Source organism: Macaca mulatta, chromosome 4 (assembly GCF_049350105.2).
Source record: "Macaca mulatta isolate MMU2019108-1 chromosome 4, T2T-MMU8v2.0, whole genome shotgun sequence".
In the NCBI taxonomy this organism is placed as follows: domain Eukaryota; kingdom Metazoa; phylum Chordata; class Mammalia; order Primates; family Cercopithecidae; genus Macaca; species Macaca mulatta.
The window spans coordinates 13,756,629-13,769,190 of record NC_133409.1 but is presented as its reverse complement, the minus strand read 5'-3'; the positions used below and the strand labels follow the sequence as shown (position 1 = coordinate 13,769,190).

At 42.4% G+C, this 12,562-nt stretch overlaps 1 protein-coding gene and 1 pseudogene across 3 annotated transcripts in view; one reads left to right on the top strand and one right to left on the bottom strand.

Annotated features, from left to right (window-relative positions):
* Positions 1–12,562, bottom strand: part of FOXO3 (forkhead box O3) — a 125,828-nt gene that overhangs the window by 22,533 nt on the left and 90,733 nt on the right. The window contains exon 1 of one of the 2 annotated variants that reach the window (XM_077999233.1): positions 4,799–12,562. This exon is cut by the window's right edge and continues 77,628 nt beyond it. The exons of the other annotated variant lie outside the window; for it this stretch is intronic. The gene's annotated coding sequence lies outside the window, so the exon portion shown is untranslated. The remainder of the gene's footprint in view (positions 1–4,798) is intronic. 2 annotated transcript variants of the gene reach the window in all.
* Positions 4,547–12,562, top strand: part of LOC100429335 (uncharacterized) — a 40,992-nt pseudogene continuing 32,976 nt past the window's right edge. Inside the window, exons 1-2 of the transcript XR_013417093.1 lie at positions 4,547–4,601; positions 5,499–5,555. The product of XR_013417093.1 is annotated as an uncharacterized LOC100429335 (transcript). The remainder of the gene's footprint in view (positions 4,602–5,498; positions 5,556–12,562) is intronic.

Genomic DNA, 12,562 nt, shown 5'->3' with positions numbered 1-12,562 from the left:
ACAGAGGTAACTTGATATTGGGTGTATGGAAACTACTATCTGTGCAACTTTTCTATAAATTTAAAAGTATCCTAAAATAAAATATTTAATTAAAGAGTACTGCAAAATATCCTCAAAACTCTAGTGACTGCACCCATCTTGCAAGAATTCTCCTCCTGGCTTGGCAGATACACCCAGTTGACAGTGATGACCCAGATTCAGTCCTATCTTTGCCACTGACCAACCATGTGACCCTGAACAAATCTAATCTGTCTGCAACATTCAGTTCCCCACCTTCATTATGGCTATAATCATATCCAAACCATCTCTGACAGGAATGACGTAAGGATGATACATGATAATATACTTCAGAAGCCAGTCATGCTGTGAAGTCAGGGTGTTCTTACTGCTATTATAAAACACAGAGTCCATGGTGGAGGGAGTTCATGGCCTGCAGCAGGCTCATTCTAATCTGTAAAATGCCTCATGTGCAGTAAAAGGGAGGAGCTGATGAATCTGTATGTGCCACATCCAGAACAGTATCTGCAGGCCAGATGAGTTTTTATTTGCAAGTTAAAGGTAAAATATATTGCCTGATGCAACTGTCCATATATTAAATATGGACAATCCTAAAAGTTATATATACATATTTGTTTAAATTGGCAATCACCAACTATATTTATGTAGAAGATACAAATACATGGTTCTGCCAGAATGTTCCTCCCTCAACCCACCCGAGACAGAGTCTTGCTCTGTCGCCCGGGCTGGAGTGCAATGGCTTGATCTCGGCCCACTGCAACCTCCGTCTCTGGGGTTCAAGCAATTCTCCCGCCTCAGCCTCCCAAGTAGCTGGGATTACAGGTGCGTGCCACCACACCCGGCTAATATTTGTATTTTTGTATTTTTTTTTTTTTGAGATGGAGTCTCGAGGTTGCCCAGGCAACTTCTTTAAAAAGTAAAACAATTTCTCTGTGCAATAGGTATGAAGCATGCTCTCAACATGCACTCTGCAGGGTTCAGAACGCAGGCAAGTACAGGCGGATCTACAATTCAGGTGACTAGATACATTAAATAAAAACAAACTCAAGCTTCGAAGTGAAAAAAACAGTGAGGTCCCGAGGCTATATGGAAATGTGGACACCTACCCTAAGTACTCCCACTCTGTCCAGCCCCCTCTGCGTTAGATTCTGGAAGGAGATCACACCAAATACACAGTATTAATTAGAATGACCAATCAAGTATTCAGCTATCCCCCCTTTAAAAAGCATTTAGGGAACAACATTTTAAAATGTACTTTAGCTTCACGAATTCCAACCCAACTGAGAAAAAGTATGAAACATTTTACAGAACTGCAAAATGCCCCACATTTATTTTCTGATGGCCACCGATCACTACAATTCTAACCTCCAACAATGTATGCGTATAGTTTTATAAAATTAAAAGCTACACAGGGTTAAAATCTGGACACAGATATTAAGCTTCTATAAGGGCATGTGGTAAAAAGGGACTGGAACACCCACATCCAGGGCCATAACCACAGGGTGTTGGGGTGGGCAAGGACCATGGAGACTGCCCACCCACCCAAGTCCCTAATTGCAAGGATGAAGAAATGAGAGCCTGCCAGATTACAGCACTGTCAGTTACTGAGCCAGAGTGTTTTAGATTCATTGTCTCTAATTCTCATAATAAACCTGCAAGAATTAGTACATCAGCGCCCTAATTTTAAATACGAAGACTCAGGCTGAGAGATATTAAATAACTTAATGCAAGGTCCCACAGCTAGTGTTCACGAGAGGCAAAACTGACACTGGGTTTCCTAAACTCCAATCCACTGCTTTTTCTACAACCCTTCATAGAGGCCTCTTACCAAATTATGCAGAAGTCACCATTTAATCTATTTGGGCTAACAGTTAAAGAGATTATCTAAAGAATCATTTAACATTTAAGAAAGAGGAGGAATATAAAGCACAATCTTATTATTTTGTTTATGAAATAGTTATAGGTATTTATTTGGTGGGTCCTTCCTTAAAAAAAAAATTTTTTTAAAGATTTTTAAAAACAAAGTCTGAGCCAGGCACAGTGCCTGATGCCTGTAATTCCAGCACCTTGGGACACTGAGGCAGACAGCTCGCTTGAGCTCAGGAGTTCAAGATCAGCCTGGGCAACATGGCAAAACCCTGTCTCTACAAAAGATACAAAAATTAGCTAGGTGTGGTGGCATGTACCTGTAGTCACAGCTACTGGTGAGGCTGAGGTGGGAGGATCACTTGTGCCTGGCAGCCTGAGGCTGCAGTGAGCTGTGAATGCACCACTGCACTCCAGCCTGGGCCACAGAGCAAGCCCCTTCAAAAAAAAAAAAAAAAAAAACCCCAAAAAACAAACAAGAAAAGTCTTTCAGAAGAGGAAACCTCAAACTATGAGCTTACTCTATAGGACTTACTTGTCTTTCTTTAGTAAAGTGGCCATGATAGCATTCATTCTAAAGAAGACAGTGGTTACCATAGAAACCAATGTTGGCCAGGCGTGGTGGCTCACACCTGTAATCCTAGCACTTCGAGAGGCCAAGTGGGGGTGGATCACCTGAGGGCAGGAGTTTGAGACCAGACTGGCCAACGTGGCTAAACCCTATCTCTACTAAAAATACAAAAATTAGCCAGGCGTGGTGGTGCGTGGCTGTAATTCCAGCTACCTGGGAGACTGAAGCAGGGGAACTGCTTGAACCTGGGAGGCGGAGGTTGGAGAGAGCTGAGATCGCACCACTGCACTCCAGCCTGGGTGACAGAGTGAGACTCTGTCTCAAAAAACACACACAAAAAAACACAACCCAACCCCCCGCCAATACCAATATTAACTACTCTTAGATTCTGAAACAAAGCCCAACTTATTAAATAGATGATTAGCTTCAATGGCCAATCTTTGCTTGACTCTCAGTTTAGAGGTTTCTTAGTTGCAGAATGCATTCCCTGGAGCCTATTACCTACAGAAAGTTCAGACAGGTTTTTCCAGTTACATTACTAAGTCAACACAAACAAAAACTGTGCCACCATCAGTCTCATAGTCCCCAATCTCAGCAGCCTTCGATTCATACAGGGTGGCCAGTCTTCCATCGACAAAATCCACAATCTGAAAGTACGGCGTTGACAAAGGCCAACAAATATGGCTCATCTGTCCATTTCTAGTTCAAATGCCCAGTCACCCCTCAAAGTCAGATGTCAGAAATGCATTCTACTGTTTTCCTCACAGGTCATGATTCCAATTATAGTTATCCTTTGTTATACACAGGGGACTGGTTCCAGGACCATCTGCATATAACTAAACCTGTGCATACTCTATAGTCAGCCCCGCAGAAGAGACTCACTTATAAGACACAACTCCCCCAGGTCCTCATATGGGTTTCACATGCCGGGAATGCTGTGTTTGGTTGAAAAAGAGCTCTGTGTAAGTGGACCTGTGCAATTCGAACCTGCATTGTTCAAGGCTCAACTGTACTAACTTCTCTATTTAAATGTTGGTAAAGCAGGAAAGGTAAATAGATGCCAGATAAAATACCAGAACTCCAATGTTTCCCCACTTCTTCCCTGAAATCAAAAATTAATGGTGATGCGATTTCTGTAAGATTTCAAATGTCCCTCCTGCCACCTCAATCCCAGGAAAACTATCATTACAAATGTTCTATGGTTTTTCACTAATTCATATTATCACCTTACCAAATACTAAATTTCTACGATTTTACATTACTTTTGGGATTGGGAGCCGAAGATAAAAAAGGAGTGGTCTGACAGAACGAGAATGATTTTTCTAATCACTTCTAAATACACATTTTGCTATACCCTTTGAGGCAGGCCAATGGTAACTTGCTGAAGAACTAGGGATGTGCCTTCCTTAAGGCTAAGATAGTAAGGTACATAATAACCAAGACACCTACTGCTAGAGCTCAGGCCACTGTCACAGTTACTCACTAAAGAGGCTAAGAAGCTACTGTGACCCCAGAACCCAAAATCATGTGATTTAAATCCAGTACTTTGAGATCAAGATTTTGATAAAATTACAAGAAAGAAACATCTCTAGGAAAAGACTTCAGCTTCAGGGACAAAAGTACCAGCTTGCCCCCAACGTGGGCCTAAAGGTTTAAAGAGCCCTTGAAACAACTCTATCACAACATGTCTAAAGAGAGTGCAGTGGTAAGAATACTCTTCATTTCATTTGTATGTCCATCTTCTCTTTTACTAAACGATTTACACTGAGGGAAGCCCTGCACTGGGGCAGAAACCCATTAGGTGTAATCAGTTACAGAACTGGCAGTCAGTGGCATAACCCTTCCAGGAGGCAGGTGCGGTAGGTGTGTGAAGGAGGCAGCATGATGGAATTCACATTTCAGTCCTGCTGCCTAGAGATTCCTTTGTTTGGTCCACCTTGAAGAAATCAGCATAAAGATGACTGCGCCTAGCAGAATCTGGCAATTATTTTTCTTGTTATAATGAAGACCATTTTCTAACGCAAGATACAATTACTGCTAATACTGAAGTATCCATGATCTCTAATACATGCGAACTGGTGGCGAAGACACATGGACCCCGAACAGATTAGATTAGGTGTCAGAGAGAAGCTTCCTGAAATGAAAAGTATTCCACCAATAATTTATAAAGGGGATAATTCCCACAGGCAGGATAAAAACATTCTTTGACTATCTCTTGGATCTTTGGGAAGATTAAATAAAGCTCTGCATGCAAACTACTCAGCGAAGTGCCAAGTACAAAAGCAGCTCCCAACAACTGTTAGATCCCACACGGAAGCAGTGACATCATAAATGTTAACTTACTGTTTTCCGAGCATCATATACTTTAAGCCAAAAGGTTCCAGGGCAGCCCCTTCCAGGAAAGGATTTCGAACTTTTAAAAAGTATTTCAGAGGTGCCGTGCCAGTCAGAAGTAACTGGTAATTTCTTAAATGTTGTACCCTACGTCCGCTTCAGCCCTTCCAAACCATGTTTACCTTGTGGAGACTGTCCCCTCACCCATACACCAGCTGCATGTGCTTCCCCTGGAACACAGGGACGTTTTTGTCTGGAAGCAACATGTGGTATCAATTTATCTTTCTCAGCAATGGCAACAAGAAATCTGCTCACTTTAAAAATAAAAAGTGAGTTGTGTAATTTAACTCTTAAAAGCCCCCCCTTTTTTTTTTTTTTTTTTTTTTAAGACAGCCCCCTCTCCTCTCTCCTTTTTTTGAGGTGAGGTGGGGTGGGAGGAGGACTGTCCAGAGCAGCAAAATGAGTTATGGTCATCTCCAAAGCCAGGCCCACTACTTCCCCCCAGGCCGACTGCAGGCGTCTCCTGGTCCTTACAAGGAATTTCAGGGGAAAGCACTGGAAAGGACTGTCTTTCAATTCAGTGCTCACCCACTTTGTGTACAGGACCAGCATTTCAAATGGGTCTCACTGCTTGACTTGTGGGCACTGACAATTCAGAATGAGGCTGCCAAATGCCTGAATTCTAACACATGCATCTGCTGAACCACAGATGACAAAGGCTTTGTGAACAGCCCAATGGAACGACGAGTCACAGGAAGACCCATAGGTCTGTGTGCCACAGGAGAGCACTACAAACAGAGAGCTTCAAGAGCAGGCCCGGGTGGGCGCCTTCAGTGTATAACGACAGGCTCTTTCAAGGAAGAGACCCTCAACTTCCCTTCAGTAGCACTTCTTCACCCTGCCTATTAGAATCACCTGGGGAGACTTTAAACACATCCCAGTCTCAGAGGTTTTGATTCAATAGATGGGGTAAGGTCTGGATATAGGTACATTTTTAAAGCTCCCTAGATTATTCTAATGTGCAATTAGGGCCAAGAACCATTGGCCTTTCCCCCTTATATTTCCATTGACTGAGGATCTGATTCCAATCTAATGATTCCCAGTCTCCTTAGATCTGGTAACACAGCACAGTAATGTCCGTTAAGTTCAAGTTTCCACCATTGAGAAGATAAGGATGAGAGCTGGGATGAGAGATTAAAGCTGTGATTTTATGTGCAGAATAAGAGCTACAGCAATTTTATTTTATTTTATTTTAGGTAACTGAGGTCCAGATCTGCTTTTCTTTTGAAAATCATGAGGTGAGGGGAAAGGTCCTTGACCTTACCCTGCTTTGGGGACAGCCATCTCATTCTGCTCTGTGATGCTTCTCCACTCAGCATGCATAGGCATGGAGAGAAAGAAGGCATGTGGACTTTCACAAAACTAGGAATTGATGTAGCTGAAGAAGGAAGGAATGGAACACTAACTGATCCTTGTAATTTTCTTAGATATTGCTAGAATCTAGTTTTAAGCTGCCTACTCCCTTCTGCTAGATTTTTATCTACTTTGGGACTAAGATGTTGTTCAAAAGCAGGTACAGAAGGTATGACAGCATAAAAATGTATCTGAAATCAAATAGAGTTATTTATAATACCAGCTATAATGGCCAAAACCAAATCTTTCAGACTGAGAAGAAAACATAAACTTTCATATAAAAGATTCCACAAACAACCTGATATGTATATCTAGCTCCACTCTACTCTTGCCTAAAAGTTAAAAGTTTAAACCATTAAGGAACTTTAAAAAAAAAAAAAAAGATGATGCTCTAAAGTAAACATTGTTGGGAACTTGGCTGAATAATTAAATTTCCAGTTAGAAACAAGATTTCCCGTTAAACTGCTGACGATAGCCCTCTACCCACAGAGATGGCCTTTGGAAACTAACATTTAAGTTTTCAAGTAGCAAGCAAGTGACAGGTTCTGGTCCCTCATAAGAAAGAATAAAATAATCAACTGGTGATCAGAATAATGAATCAATTTTCTATCCAAACAAATGAGACATACGAGGCTTTCCCAGGGGGAGGAAGGGCTGGGTACACAATTTATCCTGCCCCCAACTGAAAAAGAAATCCTAGATAGGAAGAAAGTTCTCTTAAATAGCATGAAAGATGACTACCACTATACCCCGCACACAGTTCTGCTGGGTTTTCTAGGGTGGATTTTATTTTCATATTAATTATTTATTTTTTTTTTCTTTTTAGTAATCTTCTTTTCAAGCTCTTCCACAGCTGTTTCTGCTCTTGGAGGGCAAGAGGGAACATTCCATTCCTCACAGCCAAACCTGCACTTCCGGCACACAGAGAACCCTGGCAGTCTTGCAACCTCTGCCCACACCCACTCCCTGCAGCATCCTGCCCCTCCCCACAAACTCTCCTATTTCCAGCCCCAGGTCCCTCTCCCCATAGACTGAGAAGCAGCACCTAAAGGCGTGCAGTCAGCGAGATGACAGTCCCAGAAAGTAGGTTAAAGCTGCAGCATTTGGATGCCCCTGTTCTCTTTCTCCAAGCTTTTCCTGTGATGTTATTGAATCTGTTTCCCCTTCCCACAAGGTGCTCAGCAAACACATGCTACTGTAATTCTCTTTGAAAACCATGCTCAAATTAGCCACACAAAATGGTTGCCCCAAAGAGTTAACAGCCATGAAGTTACAAAAGCCATGAAGTGGAGCAGAAATACTTTGATTATTAATGTTCACTTAGCTTAAACAAAATAAGGCCGCACCTTTTTCCAGTTTGTAAACTTACTGTGTGTGGACATTGAATAAAAAGGGCATAGGAAACATGCATCCAGAACTCAGGAGCACATCCAGGAGTTTAGCATCACTTTCATGACATATGACAAGCAATCAGGGCAGGAAGCTCTGTAAAAATGCAATACTTGGGGAACATGGAGAGGGCCAGGAAACCCTCCTTCTATGAAACAGGCAGCCCCAACTTCACAGTCGCAGACCCTGAGGACCAAAGAGGCACAGGGCTACACCTGAATCCAATCAGCTCCTAAGTGTCAACAGAGCAGAGACAGACTCACATCACCTGGCCTTGAGGTGTAAACCACCACCCAGAAAGAGAACGTTAGTACCAATGTCTAGATCAGCACACTAACAGCAAAGATAAAATGCAGGGTGCGGTCTGGCTCTTTAAACCAGAGACCATGTCTTATTATAGCTTTAGCACCCAGCAGAGGGCCTGGTACATAGCAGGGGCTCAAAAAATAGTATTTGTTTAACCACTGAATTAATGGGAAGGGGGCAGGAGCCACAAAATAGACCTGAATTCTACTTTAACATGAGATGTGATAAAACATGAGACCAAAGAATGTCCTACACGAGTGAAGATGGAAGTAAGCTTCCATTGTAAATAAAGTGTGAAGTAGCATCTAGGTTGTTCTCAGGTTGAAAAGTCTCATCATAGGTATTAACTTCAATTATACAGCCCAATTTCCAAAAACCTGAAAATATATACCAACAAGTAGGCTTTAAGGTCTCTAGAATAAGAGATGGAAAGAAGGGCAAACTGATAGGGTGTGTGCTGCTCGGTGGAGCAAGGCCTTAGCAGGCATTTCAGGTCCATCCACGGTGAAGAGCCGGCTCTCCACCTGTCATGGGATGCCATGGAGCCCCCATTACTTGGTAATTCAGTTGGCTCAGAGTCCCAGGCCACTCAAAACCACAGATAACACATTCTGGTTCTAAAGTCTCCTCTACACAAGCACCTAGGTAACAAGAGAAACCCCAAATCAAGTCTACTTCACCTACAGTCTGAAGGAAATTCATGTATGTGGTGCCTACTAGGGCCAATGCTCTGTGCTTGACAAATCTGATCTTATTTTCACAACAAGCCTGTCAGGTATAAACTGAGGTGCAGAAAGGTTAAGCAATTTGTCTAGTGGTTGGTGGTGCTAGAAATCAAGCCGGAGGCTAACTTCAAAAGTGAAGCGCTCACCACTGCACTGTGTATTTCCTTCTGAAGTCACCAAACTGACCAAGGAGGGAGGCACCATTAACAAGTGACCAAGGAATAAGAAGTTTTAAAGACTGCAAAATCTGTGTGATTCAATTAAATGTTCAGCATGTGGTCCCTAGGTTTATGAAAGGGATGGAAAATGTGGAAAAATGATAAGACGTGAAGCAAGCCTTGCTGGAGCCAGATCTGCCCATCTGCTAAAACTAATTTTTTAGAAATGACACTTTTTCTCAGACAGACCTCCAAGGAACATTACTATCATGTCCTAACCTAAACTGGGATCACTATTTTGGGGAACGCCCAAATATTACTACAGTCATAAACTGGACTTCTACATATTCAGGCTTTCCTCGGTGGCACATCTGGAAGCTTCTGTGTTCTGGGAGAATTAGCCTGTGACTACGTCAAGCCAGTATTACCTGGCTGTCCCTGGCAGGCCTATTCAGGCCCTAAAACAGCTGGCACCATGTTATGGATCCTCAAGCCAGAAACATCAAGCAAATGTCTGCTAGTGCCCGACCCTTGCTATTATGAGGCTTAATCTGAAACAGGGACTCAGCTCTATACTATTTAAAACATGTAATTAGTTTATTATTGAGCCAGAAAAGATGAGCTTGCTCTAAAACTATGTGAATCTTAAAATATGATGCCTTTTGCCTGCCAACTGACAACATGATTAGGATACTTCTGTTTAACCTCAATCAAAAACTCTGGTAGAAAACTGCTTTAAGGTTACATATGCCTACTATTCTATTATTTGTCTTCTGGCATCAAAACCTGCAGAAACAAATCACTGACAATGCAAGCACATTACAGGGATGGATGTGGAGGTGCTGAGTGGGTGAGTTAAACAGCTTGAGAGTTTGACATCTGAAATCCAGGAAAACTGCTTTTCTGTTCTTCGTTTACAATCCCTTCCTTCACATGAAATTTACTGGCTTTAGCGTCACACATACAAACACAACTGTTTCTAGCTCTTCAGATGTTATGGCTCAGAAAAACCGTTCCTTTTTGTCTTGTTATTTCAAGAGCAACTGATTTCTTTTTGGTAGCTCTGAAATATATGCCAGTGTGTGGGCACAGTCACACAGCTACGCACAGGCCCACACCCTGGAAAGATTGGAAGGAGTGGAGACACATTTTTCAGCTAGGAAAGGAAAAAGTTTCGGCTAGTATTTATAAAACAGACAAGTGTGCATGCATTTGGAAGCAGGCTATCTTCCAAGTGTCAATGTTAATTATCCTAATAGTCACTGTAAATCAAGGTGTTACCAGTGAGAGAAGCAGAGAAAGTAAGTAAATGCTACACAACAATTGTTTTGTTTGGCTACTGCAAACAAAACAATTGATGTATTTTTTCTGTATGGAAATAAAGAGCACAACACAGTCAATTCTATAAAATGACTTGGGCTAATAGTACCTATTAGCCCTCCACACCTCACTGAAGTTCAGCTCTAAGGAGCCTCCTGAGGAACTGCCTTCTCTAACCTATAACCTCATTTGCATATGCAGTATTTCACCGTACTGGTTTTGCAAGATTTTTTTTCTTGTTCAAAACCACAGGATGCAAAAGTGGCTGATGACCAATATAATGATATTGTGAAATGCTGACCAAGTCAACCATTTATTCCACGACACTCCTGGGTGCTAATTACACACACAGATGAGCATCAGAAAGCTCAAAAGTTCAAAAAAAAAAGATCAAAGAAAGAAAGGACATTTCCAGTAACTAAAGAACCAGGCACTGATTGTATTTTTCTGAAAAAGCATCCACTGAGCCACTCAGATACACATGTATTCCAACTTTAAATCTGGGGTGTTTCCAAGTGTGTAAGTTAATTATTAGTACTACCCTCAAACTATGATGAATGAAGCAGATTGAATGCACATGAGATAAAATCGTAGTTTTTCTAAAGGCCGTAACAGAAATGCAGTATTTTATGTACCAGGCTCTAATCTACTTCATGTACATGCGAGGTAAACTTGAAAGCACTTAAGAAACCGGAAATACAAGCATCAGTAGTGTAATATCTATCACCCAAACGGCAGGAGAAATAGTATTAACTGGCAAGGATAGTCATACATGAGACTATAAAAGCTGAACACATAGTAGAAATAGAAAATTCCTATAACTGGGTGGTGCCTCAGGTGCTAAAAGAATGTAGGAAACAGTTCTTTTAGACCCTGCTTGTGGCAGAGGTGGCTGGAGGAGACAGAAGAGCCTAAGAGGGAGGGGTCAGAATATGATGGCGAGTTGGAGGGTGAGCCCACTCCTCAACCAGCACGTGTCCCTGTGCTCCAGGGCTCACTGGTCCTCCCCATACTAGCCGTCAGTGACTCTAATGGCATTCCTGAGGATGCAGGACCCCTGACCTTATAACTACCTCCTTGGTTAAGACTGAGTTGGCAGGGTCAGCCCTTGGATTATCTCCCCGAACATTGTGGAACCCTTTAACTTGGTCCTCCTGAAATTTCCAGCCCTTTCCCTTTAGTAAGGTTTTTCACTTGCTAATGGGAACGGTGTGTGGGCTCATAATAGGAACAGGTACTAGGTCTTTCCCTAAGGATTAACAAATCATTAAATATACAGGGGCCATTGAGAGTAATCCCTTCACATCAAGACAAGGGAGGAAAAATATGAATAAATAGATGTTTCTTGAGTCATTTTCAGGTTCAAAGTAACACACAACGAACGTCAAGTAACACACAACTCTCTGAGGCATTATGTGGAATGACAGTACCCTATATTAGCTGTTTCTCTAGACACAAGTTCATTGGATCCTTTCAAACAGCTACAACCTAAGGAGTTTTCTGAAGAAAGGCAGCTGAGTCCTGGTATTAATTTGTGGATGGAAAGGGAAGTAGGGGCCGAGCACAGTGGCTCACACCTGTAATCCCAGCACTTTAGGAGGCAGAGGCAGGCAAATGACTTGAGCCTGGGAAGTGGAGGTTATCATGAGCCAAGATCACGTCACTGCATTCCAGCTTGGGCAACACAGTGAGACCCCCATCTCAAAAAAAAAAAAAAAAAAAAGCTGAGGGTGATGGTGAAGTAGGGGTATCAGCTACTTGTAAGGTTAACAAATCCGTATTTGGAGAACAAATTGCCAGGGGTTTCTTGTGTTACTGAATGTCTTTGCTTTGTCAAGCAAAGTACTAATGGGTCTTTGTTCCAGACTATCTTTCAAGGTAGGGCTATCTTTCATCTGCACAGTGAGCAGCCTTGAAAGGTAGTCATAGTGTCTCCCTCCAGAGCAAAGGGCAGACATACTTCTTGCCTATTACAAATGATTTAGGATCACTAAACTCAAGGTTCCTGCACAACCCTACACGTGCAGCCATCAACCTGGGCCTATCTATGTCAACCCTGTGGGATTTGGGGGCAAGGAAGAACCAATGCAAAATAATCTATTGCTCACGCTGGCTGCTCTGCCATGAGAGAATAACGATCCCTTTGCCTCTGACCCAAGAGTCTGGCGTCTCATAGGGGCAAATCTGAGACACTTGTAGTCCTTTTTTTTTTTAAGGGATAGACAGGTTCCCACTCTATCACCCAGGCTGGAATGCACTGGAGTGCAGTGGTATAACCATAGTTCATTGCAGCCTTGAGCTTCTGGGCTCAAGTGATCCTCCTACCTCAAGCTTCCTGAGAAGCTGGAACCAGAGGTGTGCACCACCACACTTGACTAATTTTTTATTTTTTTGTAGAGATGGGGTCTCACTATGTTGTCCAAGCTAGTCTCAAACTCCTAGCCTCAAGCAAACCTCCCACC